Below are 19,886 nucleotides of genomic sequence, written 5' to 3'. Positions count from 1 at the left end.
CTTCAGTCCACTTTACAGAGAACCTATCATTCTCGTAGTACTTGCAGTGCCTAAGGGAGAGCAAGGGCGTTCCCCCAAAGCCTTAAGAATCAGTTGTAGGGGGGCACCTAGGAGGCTCAGTTGGTTCAGGGTCCAACTCTGGATTTCAGCTCAGGTCATGATCTCGGGGTCGTGAGACCCAGCCCCACACTGGGCTCCAAGCTGGTCATGGAGATTACTGAGATTCTCTCTCTCTCTACATCTGCCCCTCCCTCCAACCCCTCATCTCTCTTTAAAAGAAAGAAAGGACTATTGTCATTCTTTAGGCTCTAAGACTGTTGTAGGACTATTTTCGTACCTGCTGGCTAATAAACATTCATAGCTTTAGAAAAATTTTATCTAAGACCTCACCTGTTGTGGAAGTTATAAAATAGGAGAGGTATAGCCCCACACAGCTAGAACCATCAGAGTTGGAAGACCAACTCATCCTGGTTTGCCCTGGGCTTTCTCAGTTTCGGCACTGAGAATCCCATGTCCCAGGAAAACATACCATGCCAGGCAAACCAGGGCATTGGTCCCCGCAGATATCGACCCAAAGAATTTACCAATTGCTAAAAGCCAAATTAGCTTGAGTTAGTAAAAAATATCATGTTTCTCTTGAAAAAACTTCTGCAGGCTTAAGTTTCCAAAAAGGATTAAAGGAAAAGATCTAGAGCCTTGTTGATATAGATCAACAGCATCTATATACGCCAGGAGCTTGTTAGAAATGCAGAATCTCGGGCCTTACCTCACAACTACTGAATTAAAATCTGCAATTTAGCAAGGCCTCCAAGTGGGATTTTGCACAAGGGCTTCATGTACTTCAAATTCTCAGGTGCGCTGGCCTTAGAAGAAAAATCTCAGAAAGTGACTTTTAGCTGGGCCTTGAAGTCAGTAGGAATGAGCTGGCAGAGGGCACCAGAAAACAAGGGCATAAAAGGCCCAGAAAACACCAATGTGCTTAGTCAGCAGGAGCCATTTGTTGTTTCTGGGTGTGAGAAATGGGAAATAACCCACAGGCAGGTTGGGCAGACAGTGGAAGCCCTTAGCCCCATATCTTCCTTGCTCTCTCTCCTTTCAAAACTCAGGCAGCTCCTAAACTCTGATTTATTTTCTGAAAGCCAGAGTTCCTTCCTCCCTGTGGCCTGGTTTGGTGCAGCTGAACTTGCACAATGCTAGCTTAGAGGGGGACAGCAGGCCCAAGGAGATCCTCCACCAGGGCAACATTCAGGTTCAAGGCTCTCATTTCTAGGGACCTCTGAAGGATCAGAGCTCTATAGCTCTGGCTTAGGGAACACAGTCTCTGATAGTGGAAGGCAGAGGAGACAGCCAGCATTTAAAGGGATGCAGATCAAGGATCTCTACTCTGAAATGAGAAGTTGGCAAAATAAGAAAAATGAAAAGTCTCAAGCAATATCTTGCATTCTGAGTCAGACTATACATACGGTATTGGTTTCTCAACCACTCTGTGCCCCAGTTTCCTAAACCATACAATAGGGATAACCCATGTACCCACCTCACAGGTTGTAAAGATTCAGTAAATTAATGCATGCAAAGCTCTTAGAATAGTGCCTAGATGCTATCAGGAGCCCCCTACAAGGTACTGCCTTGAATTAAACAATGACCTCTGTCCTAATGTAGGAGTTGGAGACATGACTTGCTGAGTGGGGATCTGGGGTGGCAGCCTGTCTCCAAGTCAACCCAACAGGCCATTATCTTCATAGATGTTGGCATTTGAAACTATATTATTCTGTGCTACTTACTATGGTCCTCAAATATGGAGTATTAATCAATGGAACATAGGGTGAACTGAGACTTACTGGGTGCATTCATCAGGGGACAGAGAAGCAGAGCCACGACGAGTGATAGAGAATAAAGGATTTATTACAGCAGTTAGACCTGAGGCTAAATTGACACTGTATAAAGCTACCATACTATGCATTCCTAACATGGCAGGTCAGTTTTGAGAACTTCACCAAAAATCTCTTATTCCACATACTAAAGTCCAGGAGGCTTCCCTAGGAAGCCTTTGTTTTGGTCCCTCCCTCTTGGGGGTGTACCACACGCCTCCCTTTGTACACATCTGTAACAGAAGCTGTATCACTTGTGCTCCAACTATCTGTGTCCTCCTTCCTGGGCTCTGAGCCCTTCCAGGTCAGAAGCTGTGTTTCATCCTTTTGCATCTCCAGCTCCTGGCATGGCTCCGAGCTGGCCTATGTTAGGTCAGATCATGTGACATCACTGCCATTTTATCATCTTTCATCTACAAAAAAAAAAAAAAAATGCAATTTCATAAACTTCAGAGTATTAGAGGAAGCACTCAGCAAATGATTTCTAAATAAGTGAACACAAGACAATCAAATACCCACAAATTCTAGTTAAACATCGAAGAATGAAACTACCTCAAGTTTCTGTGTGGCCTCGGGCTCCTTTTTACACACCTCAATTATTTTTGCACTTTTGAATGTGGAAATGCCAATGAGTAATCCCAACAGGTCAAACAAACAGGTTCTGTACCATTTTCATGTCTCTGGAGCCTGCCAGTATCTCCACACAGAAGATGAGGAAGTCCCCAAGGGGTCAAATGCAGTTTTCTGTACCGTTTTAGTGGTTTTGGAGGCTGGCAACATCCCCACACAGCTGAAAAGTGGTGGACTCCAAGATGGATAAGATTAAGTCTGAGATGGCAGATGGCCATGATGGCTCAGAAAGCAGGTGCTGAACTCCTCTTGACTTCCAGTCCCAGCATCACAGAATGGCAAGGAGCCTCGGAGGTCATGGAGCTCAACCATACATCCCTCAGAACTGAAAATTAGCACATGCAATGTAACTTTTTAAAAAACCAAGACATGTATCAGTGAAAGGGACTTTAAAATAATAAAAGGAAAACAAGAAAGAATCTTGTTCTTTGTACCAGGGGGCTGGTACAAACTCTGTACCAGGCAGGTACACCTGCCAAACACAACTCTTGACTTTGCTTCATCTAGTTACAAAGGGTCTAAAATTGTGGGGGTTGTCAGGATCCACAATCCAAATGGACCCCAACAGCCACCATTGGAGGTTGTAGAGGCCTGATGAGTTGGTGGATCAGGGAGAGGCTGTTTGAACCTTCAAAAAGGCCAGGGCTCCAGAGAAATGATATCCATGCAGACAGATATGCTCCTACCTGGGACCGGCCTTGGGATTCCCTGGGTTCTGGCCCTCCTCTCATTTCCCCATCCTGCTCCTTGGTCCCCAGCAGCCCTTACCATCCCTGCCTTCTGTCCTATTTACCTGATGACCCAACTCTGGACCTCCACCCTGGGTTCTGCCTTTCAGGCCTGCCCTGCTTACAGGGACAGGGGAAGGGAACTAAGAGGAGTTGGCTGCGTTCTATAGGGTTTGTCACTTCACATTCACACCAAAATGCAGAAAGTTAAGAATAACTAGCCTCCTTTTAAAAATGAAAAGTTAGGGGCACCTGGGTGGCATCTGACTCTTGGTTTTAGCTCAGGTCATGATCTCAAGGTCATGGAGTTGATCTCTATGTCGGGCCCAGCACTAAGTGCAGAGTCTGTTTGAGATTCTTTCTCCTTCTCCTACTACACACCCCCCCACTCATGCTTGCGCTTTCTCTCTCTCAAAATACATCAGTAAATCTTTTATTAAAAAGTGAAAAGTTAGATAATCTGCTTAAAGTCACAGAGCTGCTACAGGATGAAAGAGAAATCAAAACCCAGGTGTATCAGATTCCAGGGCCATATTCTTTCCAATAGGCCATCCAGCTTCTCTTACTATGATTCCTTTCCACCTTTCCTGCAGTCTCGTTTGCATGTTCTGCACCCCTGGAATTCATTCTGAGTACTTCTTCAACCTATATTTCATCTCTTCCTCTCCAGCAGATTCTCCCACTCAGACTCTGGCCAACTCACAATGTCTTCTAAGACAGAAGAGCTGCTCACCATTTGTAAGCCACATATGAAGTGAGGATGCACCTGATCACACTTCACTTAACTTACATGAATCTCCACTGCTACAGGAAGTATCCAAATATCTTGTTCTGGCATAAATGTCATTCACAGTGTGGCCCCTACCAGTACTTCTGGCCTCACCTCTCACCTGGCCTTTCTGTCTTCTTTTTCATCAGAAATTTTTAAAAGATTTTATTTCTTTATTATTTGAGAGAGAGAGAGATTGAGAGAATGAGTTGGAGGAGGGACAGAGGGAGAAGCAGACTTCTTGTGGAGCAAGAAGCCTGATGTGGAACTTGATCCCAGGACCCTGGAAATTAAGACCTGAGCCGAAGGCAGATGCCCAAAGAACTGAGCTACCCAGTGCCCTCACCAAATTTCAACTACACTGAATCTCCTCCCTAAAGAAGCCTACTCTAAGACCAAAAAGACAACACATTGGCCTATTATGTTATTATGGAAAGCTTTTTATTATCTTGGTATCTGGTACTGGATTTCTCTTTGAGCAGAACCACCTTTACTGGAAGAATTTCTTGATAACCCCCATTGGTGCAGAAGTTGAGAACCCCCATAGGGTCCCAAGTGTGGACAGGCTGGAAGTTGGGCTCTGCAGAAGTAGATGCTGCGATGGAGTTTGGGGTACAAGATGTTTATTAGGACAACCCAAATGTACATCGACTGAAAAATGGATAGACAAAACTGCAATATGCAATGGAATCTCATGTTAGAAATCCTCATATCTTCACATAAGTTAAGGCACAGAGTATATAGACCCTTAGCACTTTGCCAAATAGGTATTTCTTTTTTTTTTTTAAATATTTTATTTTTTTATTTGACAGACAGAGATCACAAGTAGGACAGAGAGGCAGGTAGAGAGAGAGGAGGAAGCAGGCTCCCCGCTTAGCAGAGAGCCCAATGCGGGGCTCGATCCCAAGACCCTGGGATCATGACCGAAGCCAAAGGCAGAGGCTTTAACCCACTGAGCCACCGAGGCGCCCCGCCAAATAGGTATTTCTATTCTAACACTACTTTTTTTCTTTTAGACTCTCCTTTCTCTCAGAGCCTCAGTTACCTGAAGCATTTGTTCAATTAAATTTTTCTTAAGTTTTGTAGAACAGAGCATCTCTTTTTCCCTCTCACAGACTTGTTTTAAAGATATTAACACTGAGGTGTAATTTATAGGTCAGGGTACATTGTGCTTAAAATCTACAGACAATAATGAACAACAACAGTGGTAAAAGAAAAAGCAAGAGAAAGACTATCACCAAAACCAAGTTGGTTTTCGTATAAGGTATTGGGCCTATAGCTTTTCATAAAAATACTGTCAGGAAAAGCTGCAATAAAGACTGTATTTCACATCTGTTTAAGACAAGAGCTATGGGAAAACCAGCAGGGAAAAAAAATGTAAACCTAGACATTTAATATGAAAACTTAAATCAATGTTTTCCATATATCATCGCATTCAGTCCTCTCAACAACTCCCTAAATTAGGGAGATCAGAATTATTACAGTCATCATTTAGAGTTGAATCAGCTCTATTCAGAGTTTGACTGGCTCAAGTTTACACAGAAACCAAGCAATGGTACCAGGTCTTGCCCCCAGAGTCAGTGACTCCAAATGCAATATTCTTTGAGTGACTACCCCGTGCCATACATAGCGCAACTGCCACCACCTCTCTACCCTCCATGGCCAGAGAGATAACCACAAGTGGCCAGACAGAAACCTGTTCAGCAGTTCAAATGCATTTCCCATGAGGCAACAGCCATTTGAGGATTAACATCTTAGAGGAAGGTTTTCATTAATGAGCATGGCTTTCAGCAAACAAACAGAATGAAAAGAATTATCTTCTAACACACCCCAGTCATGCAAGAACTCATTTGTGTGTGGTCTTACCTCAGTAAAACTCCAGACAGGCAACCGGCAACCATTTTTATCTTATTTATTTATTTATTTGAGAAAGAGAGAGATCACAAGAAAGGCAGGCAGAGATAGGAGGAAGCAGGCTCCCCGCCAAGCAGAGAGCCCGATGCAGGGCTTGATCCCAGGACCCTGAGATCATGACCTGAGCTGGAAGGCAGAGGTTCAACCAACTGAGCCACCCAGGTGCCCCAACCTGTAACTATTTTTAACTCCAGCTGTGGTCGCAAAAGGAATTTTAGATGGCAAGACAGACAGAAATTATTGAACAAAGGGCTTCCATACAACAGAGTAGCATTCAGCCCAGGAGTTTTTCTTCCTAACAAAAGTCACTACAACAATACTAGAGCACCTGGGTGGCTTAGTTGTTAAGCAGCTGCCTTCAGCCCAGGTCATGATCCCAGGATCCTGGGATGGAACCACACATCAGGCTCCCCGCTCAGCAGGAAGCCTGCTTCTCCCTCTCCCACTCCCCCTGCTTGTGTTCTCTCTCTTGCTGTGTCTCTCTCTGTCAAATAAATAAACAAAATCTTAAGAAAAAATACTAAGAAATCAAAGGCATCCACTGACAGTGATGGTGGACAGAATTCCAGAACTGGGACAAAGTGATACATCCAGTATTGATATGGCTTGTGTGATTAGAAATGAAGGGACAGATGCCTTGTACAAAAAATATGCTGGAGAAACTGTCTCAACAAGTTAAATGGCTTTCTTTCTCTAGGACTTCCCAACAGGAGAATAACTTATATAGCAATTTAAGAAATGGTGAATTCAAGCAATAAAATACAATTGGTGTGATTTATAACAGCCACAGAAAGAAACTGATCATTCCGGACAACTAATTCAGGTATGACAAGTACATGGCTTGTTTGCCTTCATTTCTCCCTCCTGCCCCCATAGCAGTCACTGCATTCCTTTCCAGAGATTCCAGATATAGCTCACAATCTTTAAAATAGTCCAAGAAGCTGCTACTCGTTAATCATATCTGCATTAACAGCTTTCAAACAAAAACTTGGGCATAAACTAGCATAAGATTAAAAAATGGACTAGATATTCCTCATGGTGCAATGGATGAAGACGTTGAGACCAGAAAGACTTGCTAGTTCACTCCCACAGGAGGAGTAAAGGGCTAGGTACCAGATAGCATGTGTCATTTTATCTTCAGTAACTAGCAAAGTGCCTGACATGGTAAACTCTGGATTTGTTTGATGAATTAACAGTTAACAACAAAATCACATGGTAGTGTTGATTTTTCATGGTCCACAGTTACTATATGCATATATTAGCCAGTAAGAAAAAATGTGTATAATTGTTCCCTATAAGGATTTACTTTCTTTCCCAGCTACTCTTTCTACTATCCTTATCAGAACCTTTATAAACAATTTCACCTAGTAAGGTTTAGAAAGCACCAGGAACCACAAAGATTATAACACCAACATACTTTGGTTTGAATTCTGAATCTACACTTAATTTGCTATATAACCTTAAGAAAATTACTTGATTTCTCCAGTCTTCAGTGCCTTTAATTATAAAAAGAGGATAATTATATCTACCTTGTAGGGTTGTTACAAGAATTAGGGATTTATTATGCAAAGTAACCTACCCAATACAGTTCCCTGTCTCTTTGTATTTATGCCTCTCCTTGCTCCCAAAAGGACTTAAAATGTTACCTACAATGAAGTAAATATATATAAAATAAAGAGGCAAATTTTCAAAGCAAAGGGAAAACAAACATAGTCAGAAGTAAACAAGGAATGACTCAGAGCATCTCACACACAGTAAACATACAATAAAATGGTGGCGGTGATGTAAACAGTTTGTACTAATAACATCAGTTGTCACTGGTGCTGTCATCTCTTCCCAGGGAATTCCAATCATCCTTCAAGTCCCCGTTTGGGGACCAGCCCTACCAAACAGTAAACATAATGTAGAAGCTTAAAAATTAAAACAGTGTGGTATTGGCACATGAATAGACAGACCAAGAGAACACAATAGAATGTCCATAAAAGATTTTAGTATTAAAAAAAAAAGATTTTAGTATATGATAAAGTTGCAAGATTCTGAAAATCTCATATACAGGTATAGACACTAAAGCAATGAGGAGTTAAGTAACTTGCCACGTTCACACAGCAGGTGAATTATAAAACAGGGGTTTTATTTCAGAGTCCATTTTTTTAAGCACTAAACGATAATATTAAGTTAAAAAAGCAAAGTACAGACCAGTAAGTATACTATGCACTTCTGGAGTAAAAAAAGGAGAAAGAAAAAAATTTATTTATATTTGCTTGTGTATGTATACAGAAATTCTGAAAGGACACATATGAAACTAGTAATAGTAGTTGCCTTTGGACAGCATGGGGATGAGTAGAAGAGTAATGGGGATTAGGGGTGATAGATATGTGAGTTAATTTTATAGTATATGCATATATATTTGAACTATATTGATATATAACCTGACAAATTAATAAAAATAAATAGGATACATTAAATTAAATATAAAAACAGAAAGAAAATGCTCATGCTGGACAAGTCTTTTCTGGCCTCCCTGCCAAACACAGTAAGCCCATCCCTCTTCTATGTTCTCATATCACGTGTGCCTACAATTTTCCCAGCACATACTATTTTGCACTGCCCTCATTTATGCTCTACTCCCCTGCTCACCTCACCCTCAGTCAAGCAATAAGCTCTTCAAAAGCAGGGTTCTGATTCTCTCATTCTTATATCCCTCGCACTTAGTGCGGTCCCCAGCATGCGGCAAACATCCAGTACATGGGGAAGTGTAAATGGAAAAACGGAAGTGGGGCAACCAGCCAAATTTGTGGTATGAGCACTATGGAAAGGGGAATCAGCTGGGGCCTTCACAGAACAGTAAGATTTTGAAGAGGAAGTGGGGAGAGAGGAAAACATAGCAACCCTTGCAGAAAAGGTGTACTCAACACTGCAAAGGCCAAGGGGGTAAAAAGGGTACTGTGGGCCAGTTCTAGACAGGGAGAAATAGGGAAGGAGAAGCCCCAGCTGAGGAAGACGTAAGCACTGAGACTGGCCCTGGAAGGGCAGGAAATAACAGCATAAGGCTGAGACTTCAGTCTTGTGACTCCAGAAGCCAAGACTGAGACCCCAGAAGCGAGGGCCACAGGAGATGCAGCTGAAGACTTCCCACCCCTCTGATGACTGAATATGGAGCAAAGGGCATATGAAAGATTGATTTTCTAATTGTTATGCCAACCACACATTTGATCTGTTGCTTTCTGTTCATTCAAACTCTGTATACACTCATCTGAGGGTTGAAAGGTGATCCACATTGAGTCATGAAAACATTTTCCCCATCAGAATAAATTCCAGATTCCATAAGCAGGGGAACTGGCCCATTCCAGTCAGACCACACGCAAATCCTGACCCTGCAAAACTGGGCTTTTGCAAATAACTGTGCATATCTTAACACTATGAGCCACAGGAATATATTTCATTATCTGATTGTGCTAATCATCAAAACTGCACAGATTCAATAGCCCTTATTTTACAGATACACACTGGAATAGATATAAGCGAAGTGAAACAATGTCTGGGATTTGCTTCAAAAGAATAGAGTGCCTGGCTGGCTCCATGAGTGGAGCACGTGACTCTAGATCTCAGAGTTGGAAGTTCCAGCCCCACCTGAGGCATGGAGTCCACTTAAAAAAAGAGAGAGACAGAGAAGAATGAAATAATATGTAAAAGTAAGAAGCTCAGATTGTCCAAACAGTAACCCTTAGGAAGAGAATGTGATTTATGCTAAGGATGCTTCACCCTAAGAGGTAAGCTAGTTAAATGAAGAAAAAAAAAAAAGTAAAATCCTAGATAATATAGGAAGTGTTTGCAGAAGGAATTTTTATTTTATTGCCTCAGCCTTAAGTGGCATTAGCAAATACTGCAAAGTAATGAAGGAGGTCATTAGGAAGGAGCTAGAAACACTGTCCAACGTTATGGGGGAAACTCGGACATCTTAATTATATTCTGCCACCTAGTGACAAAGGAAATTTAACATACTTACTGAGTCGGACTCCAAGAGCCGAGAGGGCTGTGCCCTCCACCACCTGGACACCAGATCATGGCCTGACCACTCCGGAACAAGCCTAATCCCACAAGCGGTGGTGCATGGCGTCCTCTCTCCACTTCTGCTCAGAACTCTAGGAGACACTGCAAATATGGTCAACAGCCAAAGAAGCTGTGCAATCTGTGGCTGACAGACTTCACGCGGGGCCAGAAGGTCCACGTTCTACCACTGAACAGTCCACTGCCTCCTTTGCCACCTCCTGCCCGTTGCTAAGGGCTGCAAGGGGAAACACACAGCAAGGCTGAAAAGGCCTGCTGAGGTGGTGCCTTTTTTTTTTTTTTTTTTTTTTAAGATTTTATTTATGTATTTGACAGAGAGAGATCACAAGTAGATGGAGAGGCAGGCAGAGAGCCCGATGCGGGACTTGATCCCAGGACCCTGAGATCATGACCTGAGCCGAAGGCAGCGGCTTAACCCACTGAGCCACCCAGGCGCCCAGAGGTGGTGCCTTTTAATCCTAAAGCTCCACCGGTAAGAGGGAAGAGTGTAAATACTGGGAACTCCTTCCCATGAAACGGGATAACCTTTACTCACAAATCTTGGCGCACAACACGATGGGCGGAAAACGATTAATTCCTGAATGTAAACTGAAGGAAATGATGTTATAAAAGAGTGTTCATGTCCAAGGGGTGACGACCTCCCCAAAGGCAGCCGGTCCACCAGGCTGAGGTATGCCCCATAATGCATTGCGAGGCAGGTCAGTCAGGCCAACGAGGAGACCGGAAGTCAGACTGTGGCCGCTCTGCCACGCGAAACCATAGAGTTTCTGGGGCCCTAACAAAGAACATCTTTGACGGTTCCGGGGTGTGCAAGTGTTCCTCTTCTGTTGGGTCAGCAGTCTCAGTCCATTTGTGGAAAACCATGAGCCTTACACCAGTGACATTTAATAAGGAGCTTGATCCCGTGCAGAAACTCTTCATGGACAGGATCAGGGAGTAAAAGCTAAGGGATCGGTATCGTGAGGACCTTTTTATACTGGCCCAGAGCGAGGGAACGTTTTAAAGGTTAAACAGATGGGGGCTTAAGTGGGTACGAGAAGAATAAATGAAAGAAGATGGGATTGGGAGGGAGACAAACCATAAGTGACTCTTAATCTCACAAAACAAACTGAGGGTTGCTGGGGGGAGGGGATTTGGGAGAAGGGGGTGGGATTATGGACATTGGGGAGGGTTATGTGTTTTGGTGAGTGCTGTGAAGTGTGTAAACCTGGTGATTCACAGACCTGTACCCCTGGGGATAAAAATATATGTTTATAAAAAATAAAAAATTATATTAAAAAAAAAAAGGTTAAACAGACATACGGTAAAGCAGACAAATACATTCAATGACTGAATTTGATGATCCCAAATTTTAAAGACCCCTGTCTTGAAGAAGTAACAAAACTAATCTGGTTATTTGTTACGTTTGGATTAGGAGAAGTATAACTAATTAGTATCAGACTAAATTTATATTGCACAATCGTTAAAAAAAAAAAAAAGCCATTCAAAGTTATTCATCTTAGATTTATTTCTGTTGCCCATCTGACTCCCTCCAAAGGATTTAAGAGACTTAAAAGAGAACATACAAAATGATATTCAAACCATAAATTAAAGCAGAAACAAAAAACAGCAGAATGTAAACATAATATTTATAAGGAAAAACATAATTCAGATGCAATTCAGTGATAAGAAAAGAATCTGAGGAGAATTTGTTACCAAAATATTGATACTCTAGGACTTTGCTTCAATTGTGATTTCAAGACCAACAGCATCAACATCACCTGGGAACTTTTCAAAAATGCAGAATCCCTCAGCTTTTGGATCAGAATCTGCCTCTTAGGGGCGCCTGGGTGGCTCAGTGGGTTAAGGCCTCTGCCTTTGGCTCAGGTCATGATCCCAGATTCCTGGGATCAAGCCTCTCGTTGGGCTCTCTGCTCAGCGGAGAGCCTGCTCCCCTTCCTCTCTCTCTGCCTGCCTCTCCCTCCTTGTGATCTCTCTCTGTCAAATAAGATAAATAAAATCTTAAAAAAAAAAAAAAAAAAAAAAGAATCTGCCTTTTAACAAGATTCTCAAGTGACTTATATGTACATAAAGTTTGAAAAGCGCTGACCTAGCCCCCACCCCTCCACCATGAAGACAGATTCAGGAGATCTGAAGTGGAGCTCAGGAGCCTATATTTTTTTAAATACCCACAGCTGATTCTTATTAGTCAAATTGGGAAATACTATAGGTGAATATTAAGTATAGTTTTGGCTTCCTAGTATAAAGGAAAATCTGAAAAAAAAAGTAAGCATAATTAGTTCCTCAGTGGGAAGTCAAGCATTTTAAGAAATTCTTTACCTTAAGAATGAAGCGTATAATGCCTCAATGGAAAAATGTCCTCAGGGGCGCCTGGGTGGCTCAGTGGGTTAAGCCACTGCCTTCGGCTCAGGTCATGATCTCAGGGTCTTGGGATCGAGTCCCATATCGGGCTCTCTGCTCAGCAGGGAGCCTGCTTCCTCCTCTCTCTCTGCCTGTCTCTCTGCCTGCTTGTGATCTCTGTCTGTCAAATAAATAAATAAAATCTTTTAAAAAAAAAATGTCCTCAATGATTTTTTTGGTACCAAATGTTGCAGCAAATGTAATTTGGTAATTTCTTATATCTTTAATAAAAGCTGAATGTTCTGCATCAAAAGAAAATCTCAGTGAAGGCAGTTCTGAAAAGGGGCTAAGCTACTAAGTCAGGGGTCAGCAAACTGTGTGGTGTACTCTGTAAAGAAAGTTTTTGTGGGACAGAGCCACGTCCATTCATTATGTTTTGTCTGTGGATGCATTCACACTATAATGACAGACAAAAATAGTTGCAATAGAGACCATATGGTCTGCAAAGCCTAAAATATTTACTATCTGCCCTTTATTAAAAAGAAGAAGGAGAAAAGGAAAGGAAAAAAAAGGGGCACCTCTGTGGCTCAGTAGCTTAAGTGTCTGCCTTCAGCTCAGATCATGATCCTAGGGTCCTGGGATGGAGGTTTGCCTTGGGCTTCCTGCTCAGTGAGGAGCCTGCTTCTGCCTCTCTCTCTCTCTCTTTCTCTCTCTATCTCTATCTCTGTCTCTCTCAAATAAATAAAATCTTTAGAAAGTAAACAAAAATTAAAAAGCCAAACATGGTCTCTATGAATTATTCAGGGGACAAGACAGCTTTCAGATTTCCACGAACATCACTTGTCCTCATGGGCTTTTGTTGGGAATTAGAGATTGTACAATGATGCAGGTATAAAAATTCATTTTGGGGTACGTGGTTGGTAAACTGTGGCTAAAAAATATAATTTCTAAAAAATAGACTTGTTAAATTTCCTAATTTCTATGGTACAAATCAGAGTTTCTCAACCTAACTGCTATTGACATTTTGGACTGGATAATCCTATGTTGGGGGGAGCTGTCTTTTGCATTGTAGGATATTGAGCAGCATCCCTGGCTTCTACCCACTAGATGTCAGTAGTAAACCCCCAGTTGTGATGACAGAATATGTCTCTAGAGATGGCCAAATATCCCCTAAGGGGCAAAATGACCCTCGCTGAGAATCGCTGGGGTAAATACTCCTGCTATGACCAATTTCAAGCTAACCAACCTGACATCGCTGACCATGGATATAGGAAGAGATAGACACAGTCTCTTAAGCCAGAGAAAGGCATTTCTAGCCTACCACTGTGTGAGAACACAATTGCACAGGCAATAATGTCCTGTTTTAAAAATTGAGGAAACTAGCCAGGATCTCCACCCAAATCAAAAGTTACCCTTTTCCACAAAGATGAATATACTGGCAAAATTGGTTTTTTTTTCCTTCAGGAAGCAGCCTAGATTCCTGTACACAAAGCCATGTTCCACAAACCATGGTTAAGATTATTTTGAACTACAAAATATCCAGAGCAGATGTTAACAGTCACCCCAATGGATATTACAAACTCTCAATAATATATCAGTAAATCACATGGCTTCCAAGTGGATTTGGCAGGATAAATTAGCCCCAAGCAAACGAAATGGCTGGATACGTTCTTTGGATTTGGGCTGTTTTATTATGATTGCTGTTTTTGTTTGTTTTTTTTAATTTATTTAAATCAATTGAATTTGGGGAAATATCTGCTAATGATAATGACATTAGCTTTGGAATCCTTTTCATCAACAGCACTGACAATGGTTAATTACTCAGAACCAATTACTGAGGCCACTCTTAGACCATGACATGAAAATCATATCATCAACACACGGGAGGAGACTCATCTCCTGTCCTGGGAGGGAAGGCGTCCATTTTTGTCTACAGTTTCAGATCATTAGGATAGAGGACAATTTGTATCAATCCTAAATTCTTGAGGGATATTAAAATGCATTTTTTGTAGAATTATCAATACTGTAGTGTCTATATTGAGCTTATGATATGGAAGACCAATGGAAAGTCAATAAAAGCTACAATTATATTATTTTTGCAGATTTCTGCACAAGATAATTCTACACAAATATCAATGTTACCACTTCTGGGATTTCCTTTCCCCTTCCTAGCTGTGGCCTCTCTGTTCCTTGGATGATTAAAGAAACCAAAGGCAGTTTGGATCACAGACTCAGAAGAATTTTATCAGCTCTGCGATAGCCCCTGATATCATGTGACTGACAATGTAACTCACCTCTAAATTTAAGATGCATACAAGCACACACATGCACATAGGCACAGGCACACAATGAATCACCAGCAAAGTTGAACTTCGCTTTCAAGCTGGAGCCACTACATTCTGAGTCTCATCTTCTTGTGGGATCTTGGCATCTTGTGACATGTTGTTAACATCTGCTCATAAGCATCAGGAAGTTGTTCAGGTGGACCTAGGTGATCCCAACATCCTGGCACGAACATATTGTTTAAATATACATTTTTTCTCCTATAACAAGCAACTATAAATAAGATGAATAATAAAACCTATATACCAATTTTGGGGAAATTGAATAATCCCAACTAGAATTAGTACAATTGCAAAAAAGACAGATTTTAATTATCGTAAGGTGCCCTTATACAGTGATGTTTTACATACACACATAAAGAGCCATAAATGCACTGTAAGCTAGGATATGACTGCAAGCCTCTGTCCTTTAAGCTGGGTGAGTATAATTCACCCCAAATTCATTGGAAATTACTGTATAGCTTACTTATGATAAATAATACAGTAAATATGCTTAAAGCCCATTTGCTCTACCTATAAAATTCTGTTTAGAAACCCAAACAAGGGATGCCTGGGTGGCTCAGTTGGTTGAGCAGCTGCCTACTGCTCAGGTCAGGATCCCAGCGTCCTGGGATGGAGTCCCACACCGGGCTCCTTGCTCAGCAGGGAACCTGCTTCTCCGTCTGCCTCTGCCTGTGCTCATTCTCTCTGACAAATAGAAACCCAAACAATAGGCTGCCTGGCTGGCTCAGTCATTAGTGCATGTGACTCTTGATCTCAGGGCTTGAGTTCAAGTTCAAGTTCAAAAGTCTACAAAATTTAATGTAGTTAGTTGGAGGAACCATTTCTCCTATACCTCCGTTGAAATCTTTAGTTCCACTGTCTCCATAATTATGTTCATTACAGATTCTCAAGTACAAATTTAAAGTTTTCCAGAATTTATGATACTCAATTTTTTAAATTGTTAAAAAATTATTATATTAAAATTATATTATATTAAAATTGTTAAAATAATTGTTTAAATTATTAATCAGGATAGGACAGGTTTTATGGTGGTAACAACCCCAAAGTTTCAGTGACTTAAACATTTATTTCTCATCCACAGGACCAAAGTGGGCTGCCAGGGGGATTCAACCTATCAGAAGCACTCAGATGATTTCAAGGTGAGCTTCCACAAACATCTCCAGAATAGGAGAAGGAGAACATGTAAATCACACATAACCTCTTGAAGATTCTGTCCAGAAGTGGCACATGTCACTTCCACTTGCCTTCCATTCATCAAAACAAATCACACAGAGGCGTGCCAGGCTGGCTTAGGCAGTAGAACATGTGACTCTGGACTTCAGGGTTGTGAGTTCAAGCCCCATGTCCCGTGTAGAAATTACTCAAAAATAAAAGCTTTAAAAAACACTGCACATGGCTACATTCAATTCACTGAACTGAGTGAAAGGGGAACCGAAATAATGGTAAGCAGCCCTAATAACTGCCACAATGACCAGATGTATCTCCAGGTATAAATGTAATGACTCCTTGAGTTACCTCCCAGTACTTCACCCGTTAGCTATCTAGCATTTTTTGTTTGTATAAGGCGAAACTAGAGACTCCAGATCCCATAAAGCCTCATAAACCTCCCCAGAACAATTCAAATGTGCTGCTAACACAGATAAAATTTGAGCTCCAGTTAAATGTTCTAGGGAATGCACCACTGAAGAGGAGTATATAACTCAGCATTGATTCGTTGGGCTCCAAGAGACAGGAATCTAACTCAACCTAGATGGGCAAAAACACTATGACTGAATTCAAAAAGAACTATGGCATACCAGGCCTCAAAGTGAGCCTGAATTGAGAGACTTAAATACTGTTAGTCCTCTCTCTTCTCTGTTTTTCATCTCTGCTGCTTTCTGCTTTGTCAGCATCTCTTTCTTGAGCTGGCTTCTCAAAGCAGGGGAAGGAAAGAGAAATATAACTTCAGGGAGCTCTAGGCTTACAACCAGAAAGAAACTGAGGTCCCTTCCTCAGCAGCTCCCCTTAAAGCCTAGGGAAACCACTGAAGTTGCAACAGAACCAGGTCTGTGCCTTTAAAAGATTGCTCTGGCTGTTGTTTGAAGAATAAATTGGATAGAGGCAAAAACGAAAGCACTACTTAACCCTGTTGGTCAGTTCCTTAATGACATTCTCTCTTGCCCTGCCTTCTGTGACACAGAACATTATGGTCTCTGCTGGGGGTTAAGAAGCCCTTCGGGTTCATTTCTGTTGTTACTACAGGTCATCTCTGGAGTTCTTCATGAGCTGCAAACATGGGGGCCAGGAATCCAAAGTGTTACTCTTTTGATCCTGAGGCTGGAACTCAAGGGGAGATGTTCACAGACTAATCCTGGAATGGATCTCCTTTCCGTACTTAAACCCAAACCTCATCGCTCCAACTTCTCTTCTGAGCCTTACTACTCTGCTCACGAACTGGGGCACCCGGCTGGCTCAGTCAGAGGAGCATGGAGTTCTTGATCTCGGAGTCATGAGTTTGAGCCCCGCATTGGGTGTAGAGATTATTAAAAAGAAATAAGTAAATTTTAAAAACCGTCCACAGCTCCTTCACTTACTGATTTAAACACGAACTTCTCAGGTCTTCACAATACTGCCTCCATTTATTTTTCCAACCAGTTTTTCCATTTTTATTACCCAAATATCGATGACTACTCCTCATAAAAGACTAAAAATTTGAAAGTATATACAGAAAACCGAGAAAGCTCCCCCTTTGGCCTCCTCTATTCCCCTCTCCAGAGGTGACCACTCTCACCAGTTAGACAAGTATCCTTCCATTCTCTTTCAGTGCACCTATATATGTATGAAAATGCAGAAGTCTCTTTTTATAAATGTAACAGGAATCATAATATGTATTGTTTAGCCAAATGCTACAACACATATGGTATTATCACTTAATGTCCCTCACTTTCCATTTCAATATGTATAGATCTGCCTCATTCTTTTTAAAGACAAGCTAGTATTCATAAGGTGGGTGCATTATAGTACAGGTGTACGATCTTTTATATACTTTCCCAGATTCCAAAACCATTCTGAAAACTGAGAGGTTTTGGAAGGTTTGCAGCAAACTCATCTGGTGGTAAAACTTGACCTGAAATGACACGAATCTTTTTAGTCTTTATTTGACTTACTTCGTAAATATTCCTAATTGTCATTGCAGAAATAATGGGTTTGATTAGGGGGTGTTGTCCCAAACCCCACCAGTGATGTTGCATAAAAAACAACCAAAAATTCTGAATTATGAAACACATGTACCTCATGAGCTTCAAACATACTCTTGTGACCCTATAATGGAAGGAGGATTGTTACAGTTTCTTTTTTTTTTAAAGATTTTATTTATTTTTATTTATTTATTTATTTATTTTATTATTATTTATTTGTTTGACAGAGATCAAAGAGAGAGAGAGGGAGAGAGAGAAAACACAAGTAGGCAGAGAGGCGGGCAGAGAGAGAGGCGGAAGTAGGCTCCCTGCTGAGCAGAGAGCCCGATATGGGGCTCGATTCCAGGACCCTGAGCCAAAGGCAGAGGCTTAACCCACTGAGCCATCCAGGCACCCCATTGTTGCAGTTTCTTAAGAAAAAATCATGATATATATAAAATTTACTAATGTAATAATAAACAAACATTGCTCCAGTGCTTTCCATAAACTAATTAATGCAATCCTCACAGCAATACTATAAAGTATTATTATGATCTCTATTTTTTAGATGAGAAAAACTGAGTTGCAGAGAAGCAAACTAACTTGGGTAATTTCTACAATTAATAGGTCATGGAGCCAAAGTCTAATCTGATCCAATTTGGCCCCAGCACCTGTGCACTAAGCCCATTGTGCAGTTTTTGCCTTCGTGTTGCGAATAATATAGCAAACACCTAATCAGATCTTAAAACATGTGGCCCATTTGAATGAAATGAAATCTCACAAATACAGTATGTAACCCTGTGCATCCTATCTTTTTTTTCCTTCTCAGAGGTAATCATTGCATTCAATTTGGTGTTTATCACTGTATGCATAACAATATATAGTATTGTTTTTCATATTTTAAACTTTACATAGAGTGGGGAGGGGGGCACAAATGAAACAAGGCTCACAGGTCTTCAAATGACTCATATTCTGTTTCTTCAACTGGATAGTGAGTACACGAGTATTCATTTCAGTCTCTAAATGGCACATGCATTTGTATGTGGGGTTTTATTTGTATGATGATTTTTAAAGATATAAATAGGGTAGTATTAATGGAAATAATATTATACTATTAAAAATTGTACCATTATTCAACCATACACTAATCTAGTGTTGCTGCAAATGTATTTTTAGATGTAATTAATATATATAATCAGTTGACTTTATATAAAGGAGATTATCCTATAAAATCTGGATGACTTTTATCCAGTCTGTTGAAAGGCCTTAAGAACAGAGCTGAGGAAAAAAAAAAAAAGAACAGAGCTGAGGGACTCCTCAGCTGGCTCAGCTGGTAAAGCACACGCACGTTGATCTCAGGGTCGTGAGTTGACCCCAATCTCACCCCATGGTGAGATTACTTTTAAAAATTAAAGATTAGAAGAAAAAGGTTTCGTGGTATCAGGGTGGCTCAGTGGGTTAAAGCCTCTGCCTTCGACTCAAGTCATGATCTCAGGGTCCTGGGATCAAGCTCCACATCCGGCTCTCTGCTCAGCAGGGAACCTGCTTCCCCCACCCACTCTGTGCCTGCTGCACTGCCTACTCGTGATCTCTCTCTCTTTCTCTGTCAAATAAATAAATACAATCTTTTAAAAAAGAAAAGAAAAGAAAAGAACAGGACTGAGATTTCTCCAAGGAAAAGGACTTTCTGTTTGTGGACCACATCAGTTTCTCTCCCAGACTTTCCAGCCTGCCTTTCCTTGCAGCTTATCCTGCAGATTTCAGATTGGCCTAGCCAGTCCTTAGAATCATGTGAGCCAATTCCTTGGAACAAATGCTTTTACACATACATAAACATACATATCCTCCTGGCCACATCTCCTACTATAGACCTTACTGGTCTGTTTCTCTGGTGGAACCTTGACTGTTACCAGGAAGAAAAAATATTGGAAAATAATGGCTAAAAATTTCCCAGACTTGGTGAACAACATTAAGTCACAGATCCAAGAATCTCAACAAGCCTCAAGTAAGATAAACAAAAAGAACACCATGCCTACCAGAGCTCAAAGCCAAAGATAAAGAAGCACATT

The 19,886-nt window shown here is 41.2% G+C and overlaps 1 long non-coding RNA gene across 2 annotated transcripts; it reads right to left on the bottom strand.

Moving 5' to 3' along the window:
• Positions 1 to 1,881: 1,881 nt before the first annotated feature.
• LOC131812648 (uncharacterized) lies at positions 1,882 to 10,663 on the bottom strand. Of its 2 annotated transcripts, none has more exons than XR_009346425.1 (4): positions 10,513 to 10,663; positions 9,916 to 10,061; positions 2,619 to 2,823; positions 1,882 to 2,281 (listed from the first exon to the last, which is right to left on the bottom strand). It is a non-coding gene; the product is annotated as an uncharacterized LOC131812648 (long non-coding RNA). The 2 variants fall into 2 exon arrangements; XR_009346426.1 differs by having other exon boundaries at positions 9,916 to 10,051.
• Between the last annotated feature and the right edge of the window lie 9,223 nt (positions 10,664 to 19,886).

The sequence above is a fragment of the Mustela lutreola genome, chromosome 12 (genome assembly GCF_030435805.1).
Source record: "Mustela lutreola isolate mMusLut2 chromosome 12, mMusLut2.pri, whole genome shotgun sequence".
NCBI classification, from domain to species: domain Eukaryota; kingdom Metazoa; phylum Chordata; class Mammalia; order Carnivora; family Mustelidae; genus Mustela; species Mustela lutreola.
Note: the sequence above shows the minus strand (reverse complement) of the source record. Positions and strands in the feature narration are given on the sequence as shown.